This window comes from Pelophylax lessonae (assembly GCF_965119305.1).
Source record: "Pelophylax lessonae genome assembly, chromosome: 4".
NCBI lineage: Eukaryota > Metazoa > Chordata > Amphibia > Anura > Ranidae > Pelophylax > Pelophylax lessonae.
The window spans coordinates 20,448,388-20,460,416 of record NC_138771.1 but is presented as its reverse complement, the minus strand read 5'-3'; the positions used below and the strand labels follow the sequence as shown (position 1 = coordinate 20,460,416).

Below are 12,029 nucleotides of genomic sequence, written 5' to 3'. Positions count from 1 at the left end.
GAGGATTGGGGAGAGGCTCGGTTAGTTGGTTAGGGCTTCCTTGGCCCTCCTGTAATGTTTGAAAATGTTTTCATCAGAATAAAACAGAATTCCTATTTTAAAGTATTCCGCTGCGACATGAATGTTTTTGACGAAACCCGACTTCAAACTTAGCATAGAAAAGATTTTACGGAAAAGATTTCTCTCTCTTCCTCCCACATGCGGCAGCTTCTCTCCTGGGAGCAAGGAAAGTACAGTGTTGCTGTATAATCTCCTTAAATCTGCAGGTATTAGTGTGGATTGGACACTGCTCTTCAGTGTGTCCTTCATACCTGACCCTCAGCAGACTTTAACCGCTGCAGATTTGCTAGTGATGGGGACACTTCTGTTGCCTTCTCCTTAGTCCACCTCTCCTGGCCGGGCTTCACGTACCCTGAGGACTAAGGGGCGAATGCTTTCTCCAAACAGCCTGCCTCCTCTTCTGATCAGGTAGGTGTCAGATGCTACGAGAAGGTCATACTGGTTACGCCTAATTGCATGTTAAGTCGCTTCAATGATATTGGTAGAATAAGTATAACTTTAAACTCTAAGGCTGCATTCACACCTGAGCGTAGCGTCTTTGAGCATTTTCCCAGTGTTTTTTAAGTGCGATTGTGGCACGTTTCTTTGCGTTTTTATACAGCGTTTTTTGAGGTTTGATGTTTTTTTTTCATTAGCCAATAGAGAAAACTATCATCGGTTGCATTATTTGTTGCTAGGTTTTTCAGCTTTTTATAGCTTTTCCATTAGCTTTTAATTTGTTTTTTTATTTTATTATTAATTTATAATTTTTTGGTTAGGATAAGGGGTTAGAGTTAGGTTTAGGATTAGGGGTTGGGTTTAGGGTTAGGATTAGGGGTTAGGGTTAGAGGTAGTATTTTATGTATTGTCTTATTATTATTATTTATTTGTTTATTTATTTTGTTAGGGCTCGGGTGCTAATACTACTGCAATTAATAATATTGTTATTTTTTATTAATATTATTAATAATCATAAATAAGTAAATTATTTTTTGGTTAGGATAAGGGGTTAGAGTTAGGTTTAGGATTAGGGGTTGGGTTTAGGGTTAGGATTAAGGGTTAGGGTTTGAGTTAGAGGTAGTATTTTATGTATTGTCTTATTATTATTTATTTATTTATTTATTTATTTTGTTAGGGCTAGGGTGCTAATACTACTGCAATTAATAATATTGTTATTTTTTATTAATATTATTAATAATCATAAATAAGTAAATTATTTTTTGGTTAGGATAAGGGGTTAGAGTTAGGTTTAGGATTAGGGGTTGGGTTTAGGGTTCGGACTAGGGGTTAGGGTTTGGGTTAGAGGTAGTATTTTATGTATTGTCTTATTGTTTTTATTTATTTATTTATTTTGTTAGGGCTAGGGTGCCAATACTACTGCAATTAATAATATTGTTATTTTTTATTAATATTATCAATAATCATAAATAAGTAAATTATTTTTTGGTTAGGATAAGAGGTTAGAGTTAGGTTTAGGATTAGGGGTTGGGTTTAGGGTTAGGATTAGGGGTTAGTGTTTGGGTTAGAGGTAGTATTTTATGTATTGTCTTATTATTATTATTTATTTATTAATTTATTTTGTTAGGGCTAGGGTGCTAATACTACTGCAATTAATAATATTGTTATTTTTTATTAATATTATTAATAATCATAAATAAGTAAATTATTTTTTGGTTAGGATAAGGGGTTAGAGTTAGGTTTAGGATTAGGGGTTGGGTTTAGGGTTAGGATTAGGGGTTAGGGTTTGGGTTAGAGTTAGTATTTTATGTATTGTCTTACTATTATTATTTATTTATTTATTTATTTATTTATTTTCTTAGGGCTAGGGTGCTAATACTACTACAATTAATAATATTGTTATTTGTATTAATATTATTAATAATCATAAATAAGTAAAAATCTAAAAATAAATTAATACTATGTAGGGATAAATAAATAATTAACCCCTAACCCTTAAAAATAAATAAATAAATAAAATAAAAATAAACACCCGAATCCTAACACAAAATAAATATATTATTATTATCATTATTATTATTATTATTATTAATATTATTATTATATATTATGAAATATTGAAGACTGCAAATGACCAAAAATTGCCAATACCACGCCCACATCCATAGCAATTTAGAGAAAAAAACAAAACAAAAATCACACTGTGAAAATATATAGGACCAAAAGTTTACAGTGGATTTAGTAGGGTTGGACTTTAATGGGTATGGTCTGGTCAGTCAGGGAGTACACATAGAATGTAAAATATTCAAAATTTTATTGTTATAATAGATAAAAACATCTCAGAAATTGTCATAAAAGATACATTACAACTTGAAGAATCAATCAAGAGGAACAAACAAGGACTTTCATTGTCACTCATATGGTTCGACACGTTTCGCAAAGTAATTGAGAAGTAGCTTCCTCAGGAACCATTATGATTGGTTAGTGTCCTTTGTAATTTATAGAAAAACATACATAAAAAAAAAAAGAAGAAGAAGAAAACACATAGAATATGAAACATTAGAACATATCCCATATTAAGTTGAAAATGCATGTGTGTACACATTATATTAAGTGTAAATTATATAAGAACTTTCGTGCTCAGTGCTCACCTATTGACAAAAATAGTCTACCATGACAGTTGTAGCTCCAAACAGCCTATAATATTATTATTTATTATATTATTATATTAATTATATTATTATTATTATTATTAATAATAATAATAAGAAGAAGAAGAAATTACTATTATTGTTATTGTAATTATTTTTTTGGGTATTTATTTATTGTTATTATTTTGTTATTATTATTATTATTATTATTATTATTATTATTTCTATTATTATTATAATTATTAATAATAATTTATTTAATTTATTTTTTAAGGTTAGGGGTTATTTATCATGTATTTATTTATTACATAATATAAATGTATTTTATTATTTATTTATGATGAGTTAGTTATTTGTGTATTTATTTTACATTTATTTATTCATATATTACTATTTTATTTTATTTTATTTTTTTACATATGAGCAGACTATCACTCAAAAATGTGCAACAAAACATGCAAAAGCACACAAAAACACATAAGTCACATGTTTCCATTAATTTCTTTGGAAATAAAAATATGCCAAAAAAAAAAAACACGCAAATCTGCTCCAGGACTTTCTTTTAGCTTCATGCATTTGGCTTTAGGCAATTTGGAATGGAGATGTGAACCAACTCCATAGAGAATATTCTTTTTTTTTTTTTCTCCAGCCCTTTGAAGCTTTCCAGCTACAAAACACTGAGGTGTGAATGGGGCCTAAATGTTAAGGTCCTGTATTTTTCTACCTAAGAATACAGGAACAGTCTTTGTATATAACCCTAAGACATTGGGAGGGATTTACTAAAGGAGAAGCGCATCTTCACTTTGCAAGGGAGTTTTTACTTAGCTTAGAGAATGGGGGGGAAACTGTGCTAATTTCAATTATTCTATCACGATCAAGCAAAATTCCTGTTTTTTGTTTTATTTTTTTTGTTTTAATCAAATACTTTTCGTTGAGAACTACAAAGTTTTTTTTTTTTTTTTTAGAAAGAAAGCCAATTACAGTCAGGTCCAATCACAAAACATGACCACGTAGGATAAAAAAACAATATGACATCCCATCACCATGCACTCAGGTATTATTATACAACAAATATAAAATGTTAAAATATTATATCTTAAAAAAATCTATTGTAAAAAAAAAAAAACAAATAGATACATTTAAAAAAATTAAAAAAAAATATACAACAAATATAAAATGTTACAATATTATATCTTAAAAATCTATTGTAAAAAAACAAAAAACAAAAAAACAAATAGATACATTTAAAAAAATTTAAAAAAATTATACAACAAATATAAAATGTTACAATATTATATCTTAAAAAAATCTATTGTAAAAGAAATATAAAAAAACAAATAGATACATTTTAAAAAATTAAAAAAATTATACAACAAATATAAAATGTTACAATATTATATCTTAAAAAAATCTATTGTAAAAAAAAAAACAAATAGATAAATTTAAAAAAAATTAAAAAAAATTATACAACAAATATAAAATGTTACAATATTATATCTTAAAAAAATCTATTGTAAAAGAAAACAAAAAACAAAAAAAAAACAAATAGATAAATTTAAAAAAATGCAAAAAATGTTAGGTACAAATAACTATGACCAGGTATTTGCCTCACATCATAGTTCCTTTTTAGGCCTCTTGCACACTGTATTCTTGAGCATCTCCTTTTTCAGCGGTAATTTTTGTCTTATTGAAAAGCGCGCATTTTTGCGCATATGCGTTCACGCAAATTCGCGTACATTCGCACCTCTGAATATGCAATTTTTTTTAACGCGTGCATTCATTTTATCGCATTTGTGCCTATTTGCGCATATTTGCGCACAAATGCGTGCATTAGGCGTGAATTACTGTTCAAAAATGCAGATTTTTCAATTTTGTTCTTACTGAAGAATACGCGGGGCTCATTTACGTGCCTGTGTGCATAGGCACGTTACAATTAATGGGCTCTATTTTAGCTCATCAAAAAAAAAAAAAGCTGTACTGAGCAATTTTCAGCTGCAGTGTGCAAGAGGCCTTAGACATTGGGAATGACAAGCACAAGATAGATATTCGTTTATTAGATGGGCCAGGCCAGAGGAAAATAACCACAATTTATCAAAATTTTGAACCCTGTTTTTTTTTTTTTTTTTTTTACATTCCTTGCATGTGATTGGTTATTCTTTGCAAAGTGGATATTCACTAAGCTAAGCAAAAATTCTCTTTTCAACCACTTAAGGACTGCCCGCCGCATTTATACTGCGGCAGGCAGCCCCTCCTGCGCGAACCGACGTAGGACTATGTCGGTCGCGCCTTTGCTACTAGGGGGCTCCCGCCCCCACTCGGCAGCAGGGACTCCAATGCACGGGGCAGGCAGGTTCCAATTGCAACCTGACACCCGTGATCGCTCCCCGCTGAGAGAGAAGAACGGTCAGCTGTTGTAAACACAGCTGACCGTTCTTCTCTCTGGAATGATCACAGAGCGCCTGTGATCCTTCTATATAGGATTGCATGTCTCTATGATCATTTCACAAGCCACGCCCCCCCCCCCTACAGTTAGAAACACTCCCCTAGGCTCACATTTAACCCCTTGATCACCCACACTGTTATCCCTTCCCTGCCAGTGTCATTATTACAGTAACAGTGCATATTTTTAGCACTGATTACTGTAGTAATGTCACTGGTCCCCCCCCAAAAGTGTAAAAAATGTCAGTCAGGGGTCCGATCTGTCCGCCGCAATGTCGAAGTCCCAGTAAAAATTGCAGATCGCCGCCATTACTAGTAAAAAAAAAACAAGAACAATATTTTTCACATTTTTTTATATGAAATTCTCAAAAAAAAAATGTAAAAAGCAAAAGTTATTGCGTTTACTAACTACGGGAAAGATTTATGTAATTTTTACAGTTTTTTTTTAAACTAGTAATGGCGGTGATCTGCGATTTTTTTTTGCGGGACTGCGACATTGCGGCGGACAGATCGGACCCTTGACTGACATTTTTGACACTTTTGGGGGGACCAGTAACATTACTACAGTGATCAGTGCTATACATATGCACTGTTACTGTAAAAATGACACTGGCAGGGAAGGGGTTAACTTTATTGGTGATCAAGGGGTTAAGTGTGTCCCTAGGAGCGTGATTCTAACTGTTAGGGGGCGTGGCTTGTTAGATCATAACAGAGACATACGATCCTACATAGCAGGATCGCATAGCCTCTGTCATGATCTAAGGGAGAATGACAGACGGCTGTGTTTACATCAGCCGCCTGTCTTTCTCCCTCTCCTGCGGGAGATTGCGAGTGGCCGGCGGACATCGGAGCCGCCAGTCACACGCGCGGGAAAGTCAAGGAACTAGCGGGGGCGGGAGCGCGGCACTGATGGGCACTTATAGGCGGCACTAATGGGTGGCACTGATCAGCGCTGATAGGCACTGGTGGGCAGCACTGATGGGCATTGATAGGCAGTACTGATAGGTGACACTGGTGGGCACTGATTGGCAGCACTGGTGGGCACTGATTGGCAGCACTAGTGGGCACTGATTGGCAGGATTGGGGGGCATTAATTGGCAGCAAAAGTGGGCACTGATTGGCAGAAAAAGTGAGCACTGATTGGCAGCACTGGTGGGCACTGTTGGGACTGCACTGATAATCAGTGCCCTCATCAACAGTGTAGATTTCCCTTTAACAAAAGCTGATTATTGGCTCTCTTCTCCTCTCAGTGTGAAGGAAGAAAAGCCAATCACTGAGCTCCGTAATGTTTTACCCCCTTCATGACCAGGCCATTTTTTGCTATTCACCACTGCGCTACTTTAACTGATAGATGCGCAGTCATGCAGTGCTGTACCCAAATTCAATTTAATTTGTTTTTTTTTTTCACACAAATAGAGCTTTCTTTTGGTGATATTTGATAACCACTGGGTTTTTTTATTTAATTTTCAATCATTTTTTTTTGAGTTTTCAGAAAAGGTATAACAGTGCATAATGACTGAGCCAATTCGGCTCAACCGTATAAATTGAAGGCAGTATAGAACAATGGAAACATAAAACATGAAATATGCATATGCAGATATTGGTAACAGCAGTCAGAAGTACATAACAATAGGAGCAATAGCAGATAGACCAAGTAAAGTAGGTACCAAGCTCCCGCTTCATAACACTAAGGAGCCGATGGACCGGGCCTCCCCCCCCCCCCCCCCCCCGGGCGCCCCTACGGGAACACTCTGCGCCCTCGGGGGGAGGCAGCCCCCAACCCCCCCCCCTTAATCCAGCGTATCTGACTATGGAATGCGACATCCTGCTATCAATGCACTGATAGAAAAAAGAAAATAAAAGGGAAAAGAAGGAAGAGAGAAAAGACAAGACAGAAAAGAAGGATCCAAAGAGCAGAGAAAAGCAAAGAGAAGTATCAAGGAGGAGACGGGGGGACGGGGAAAGAGAGCAATAGCGGCTGAGTAAGAAGGAAAGGTCGACATCCAGGCCCAGTAACCCCCAAGGGGATGAGTCCCCAGAGTGCGCGGTCCGAAGGGAGCAAGGTGCCAAAAACCCCCCTAAGAGGGGCCGGCCAAATAGCGGATCCATGGGTCCCAGGTCTTGTCAAACAATTTCATCTTATCATTCAGTAAGGCTACCATTCGTTCATTTATCATGATCCAGGTCAGTTTGGCTTTAAGCAGCTCGAACTGTACCACAGGGGTTGCCCAGGATCGTGCGATTGCAATTTTAGCGGCTGTAAACACGAAAGCGGGTTTTTTTATTTAAAGGAAAAAAGACTGAGAATTTAAAAAAAAAAAAAAAAAACAAATATATATTTTCTACTTTCTTTAAAGAATTATATCCAAAAAAAAAAAATCTTCATGAATTTAGGCAAAAATGTATTCTTCTACATGTCTTTGGTAAAAAAAAAATTCCAAAGACCTAAACTTTTGGGGGAAAAAAAACAAAACATTATTTTCTATTCTCTGCTTTAAAACATATATATATATATATAGATATATATATCTATATCTATATATAAATTTGGCCAAAATGTGTTCTGCTACATCTTTGGATCAAAAAAAAAAAAAAATCCTAATAAGTGTATATTGATTGGTTTGCGTGAAAGTTATAGTGTCTGCAAACTATGGTATACAGTATGTACTAGAATTTGTATTTATTTATTACCGATACTTGTATAGCGCCATCAATTTACCTATCGCTTTACATATACAGTAAAACCTTGGTTTGAGAGTAACTTGGTTTAAGAGCGCTTTGCAAGACAAGCAAAATTTTCAAATAAATTTTGACTTGGTTTACAAGCGATGTCTTGATATACAAGTAGCCTCAAGTCACAGCTGATTATAAAAGAGAAGAGAGGCGCCTCTAAGTGTAGCAATATGGTTAAATTTAATGAAGGTACAACATTTAGCAACTCACATGGTTGATGATTGGAACAGGCACACCTAAGTATGCAGGCATCCAGGCTAAAGCTGTCCACATAGACCATCCTCCTCACCTCCATCTACGTCATCCCTTCCATGCTGCCCCTCGCTTTCAGATCCCTTTACTGCAGGGTGGTCTTCCCGGTCAGGATTACAGACTGGCAGCCGGTGGTGCAGAAGATAGTCCATGGGTACAGCTTTACCCCGGATGCCTGCATACTTAGATGTGCCTGTTTTATTCATTAACCATGTGAGTTGCTAAATGTTGTACCTTCATTAAATGGAACCATATTGCTACACTTAGAGGCGCCTCTCTTCTCTTTGATACTCTGTAGCTCCTACTGGATTTTGCTTCTAATCCCCTTGTGGAAGGGGCTATTTGTGGATGGACATTTTATGGTTATATAACCTATCGCAATGCTATAATCTTTTTATATGGACTATAAACTGAAGGACTTATGAATAAATGGTTGTGGAACGAATCATCCGAGTTTCCATTATTTCTTATGGGGAAATTTGCTTTGATATAAGAGTGCTTTGGATTACAAGCATGCTTCCGGAACGAATTATGCTCGCAATCCAAGGTTTTACTGTACTGTATATATCTATATTGTACATTCACATCAGTCCCTGCCCTCAAGGAGCTTACAATCTAAGGTCCCTAACTCACATTCATACATACAGACATACAGATGCATCTCAAAAATTAGAATATCATGAAAAAGTTAATTTATTTCAGTGATTCAATTCAAAAGTGAAACTCATATATTGCTGTATATAGATGTGTTACACACAGAGTGATATTCTTCAAGAACTTCTTTCTTTTAATGTTGATGATTATGGCTTACAACTAGTGACACCCCAAAATTCAGTATCTCAGAAAATTTGAATATTACATAAGACCAATAAAAAAAAAAAAAGGATTTTTAATACAGAAATGTTGGCTTAGTGAAAAGTCTGTCCATGTACAGTATAGTATGCACTCAGTACTTGGTCGGGGATCCTTTTGCATGAATTACTGCTCATAGCGTAATTCTGTATTTTTATTGATACGAAGCACACAATAAAAAGGATCCCCCTACCCAATGAAAAATTAGTCACAAACTTGCAGAGCAATGTAAGCGTTGTCAATTAGAAAGTCGTTCGTCCAACGCTGCACAGATCAAAACCAACCGCTCGGTACCTGAGCCACTAGAGAACTGCAGCGTGGCGTCTGGCGTCGTCAAGGTGACCACGTACTCACGCCTAACGCGTTTTGTCATCACGGCCCTCCGTAGAAGTCCGTGATGACGAAACACGTTAGGGTGTGAGTACGCGGTCACCTTGACGACGCCCATTGACACGAATGATGGGTCACTATTTCTTCCACTGATACCAATGATGGGGCACTATTCCTACCAGTGATAGGGCACTATTCCTCCCATTGACACCAATGCTGGTGCACTATTCCTCCCAATGTGTAACGCTCCTGCGTTTTTATTATAGGCTGGATTTGCAGCTGCAAAATCTCCACTCAGTAGTCATGTAGAGATGTGTTGAATACCAGATCCAACTCTCCAGGACTCATCACCGTGGGCCTGTCAGCTTCAACATACAGATATATACACACTCAATGAGATGTTCTTGGAGTGATAGGATGTATATGATAGTATGAAGGTGATGTGCTGAAGGGACAGGTGTGAACAGTGACAAGGATGGTAATCACTTGATAGGTTTTGTATAGGAGAGTTCAAGATGGTATTTAGGAATGCAGATAGGTTAGTATCGAGTATGCTAACAGGTGGTGAGGACAGCAGATGACAAATACAGGATAGACTAACCCAGTGCAAGGATAGATAGTAGTAGACAGGAGAGCCAGCAATCTATGCAGCAGTGCAGATGATAGATGGAAGTAGGCTGAAGAGCTAGCAATCTATGTAACAGTGCAGATGATAGGATAGTATAGATAGGTAGTAACAGTCCTTAATGTGCATAGGTAGATAGTGCAATAAGGTTATGGAGGGTTCCCCTGCGGGGTACTTATCACTTGTAATGTTAGTAGTTTAGAGAGGTCCAGTAGATAAGGGATGGTCCGGTAGCGAGATACAGGGATCAGTAGCGAGGTTCCGGTCTGCTCCAGGTAGAGGGAATAGCTGGAGGTTCCGATCGAGAGACAGGCTTGAAAGCATGTGGATAACAAGGCAGGTTGAACGAACAATGTGAGTGAGACCGCCGGCGGTTGAAATAGCCGCTCTGCGGCGCTCAGCAGTGACATCATCGTTCTTAAAGGTATATGCGTACCACCTGAAGAGAAAGGTGGGACGCATTACAGAGGAAAGTGGTGATTAAGGGTACCGGAGGTACCAGAATCTTACACAATGATACCAATGATTGAGCACTATTCCTCCTATTGACACGAATGATGGGTCACTATTCCTCCCACTGATACTAATGATGGGACACTATTCCTCCCACTGACACCAATGATGGGGCACCATTCTTCCCACTGATACCAATGATGGGACACTATTCCTCCCACTGATACCAATAATTGGGCACTATTCCTCCCACTGATACCAACGATGGGGCATTATTCCCCCCCATTGACACCAGTGATGTGGTACTATTACTCCCCCTAATACCAATCATGGAGCATTGTTTACTCTGACTGATGCAAGGACATTGTCTTCTCCCACTGGCCACAATGCTGCCCCCCTAAAGTTTGAAGGACAGTAAACTGGCCCTTTGCTTCGAAAGTTTGGAGGGCCCTAGTCTAGGACATGTATTTTAGCACCACATTGTTTCTACCCACTGCTCCTGTGTGTGTGTATAGAAGGGGAAAAGCGCCACCTAGTGAGCAGTTTATTAAAAATGTTAGATAAGGTTACATATCTGGCCAAATGCAAACTCTTCATAGGTGTCCCTTCCCCGCCAATGATAGCAAATCAGGAGGTGCTTTCAGGGCTGGAGGAGATGTAGAGGCAGTCCGCCCCTAAGGTGACATCACTTTCGCCCTATACCCATGTGGTCCCAGAATTTCTCCTCCAGCCCTGTGAGCACCTCCAGCGGCTGCGATTTGCTATCATCAGTGGGAACAGGACAACTATGAAGAATTTGCATTTGGCCAGATATGTACTTAAGGTGAGTTCTAACATGTTTAATAAACTGCCCACTAGCTGGCGATTCCCTTTCAATACACGCACACACAGGAGCAATGGGGGAAATCGCATGCGATTCAGACAGGAAACGCACGGCATTGCTGTTCTAACCACATGTGATTCTTTGCAGTGCGATTTGCACCAATTTTTTTGTATTGACGCAAATCGCACCGCAAAGTATCGGTACTCTATCAACGAGTACTTGATTGAAAGTTTTGGTATTCATATTCGCCGAAAAAAAACTGGTAGCGGTGCAACCAGTGGCTAGGGTGCAGGGGCGCCGGCCCCCCTATCCATGCATCCAGCCCCCTAATCTACATGCAGGGCACCGGACGCATGGATTGCAATGGGGGATTTTTTTCTTTTGAAGCACTTAATTAGAGCCAGAGGCTCTAATAGGCTTCAAAAAAGGGTGGGCTCGGGGTGCAGAGCACTGCACCCTGAGCCCACCCAGTTGTATGGCAATAGCAAAAGAATTATTCACTATTGTCACACGGCTTTTCCTCCTGGCCAAACAGGAAGCAGGTCCTGAGACCCATTTCCCGACTGGCTGAAAGGAGAAGCCATCCTATTGGCGAAGGGGGAGGAGACGCAGGAGAAGCCCGGCCAATGAAGGGGGACACAGAGGGGACTGAGGGGGAAGCCGACGCCGCCTCCACATGTCAGTCCAGAGGCAGCACAGGGTGAGTGAGCCGGCGATCGGGGGGGGGGGGGGATATGGTGTGCGGTGTGGGCTGGAGCTGGTGTGGTCCATGGTCAGGTCCATCTGCCGCCCCCCCCGACCCATGGAGCACCACCCGCCACTGGGTGCAACCCTACTAAACACGACTTATATTTCACTATCACATGTGATTTGG

General features: G+C 38.4%; 1 protein-coding gene across 2 annotated transcripts in view; it reads left to right on the top strand.

The window, feature by feature from the left end:
- Nucleotides 1-324: 324 nt before the first annotated feature.
- SLC24A1 (solute carrier family 24 member 1) overlaps nucleotides 325-12,029 on the top strand; it is a 156,954-nt gene continuing 145,249 nt past the window's right edge. For both annotated transcript variants that reach the window (XM_082255257.1, XM_082255256.1), the window contains exon 1: nucleotides 325-468. The gene's annotated coding sequence lies outside the window, so the exon portion shown is untranslated. The remainder of the gene's footprint in view (nucleotides 469-12,029) is intronic.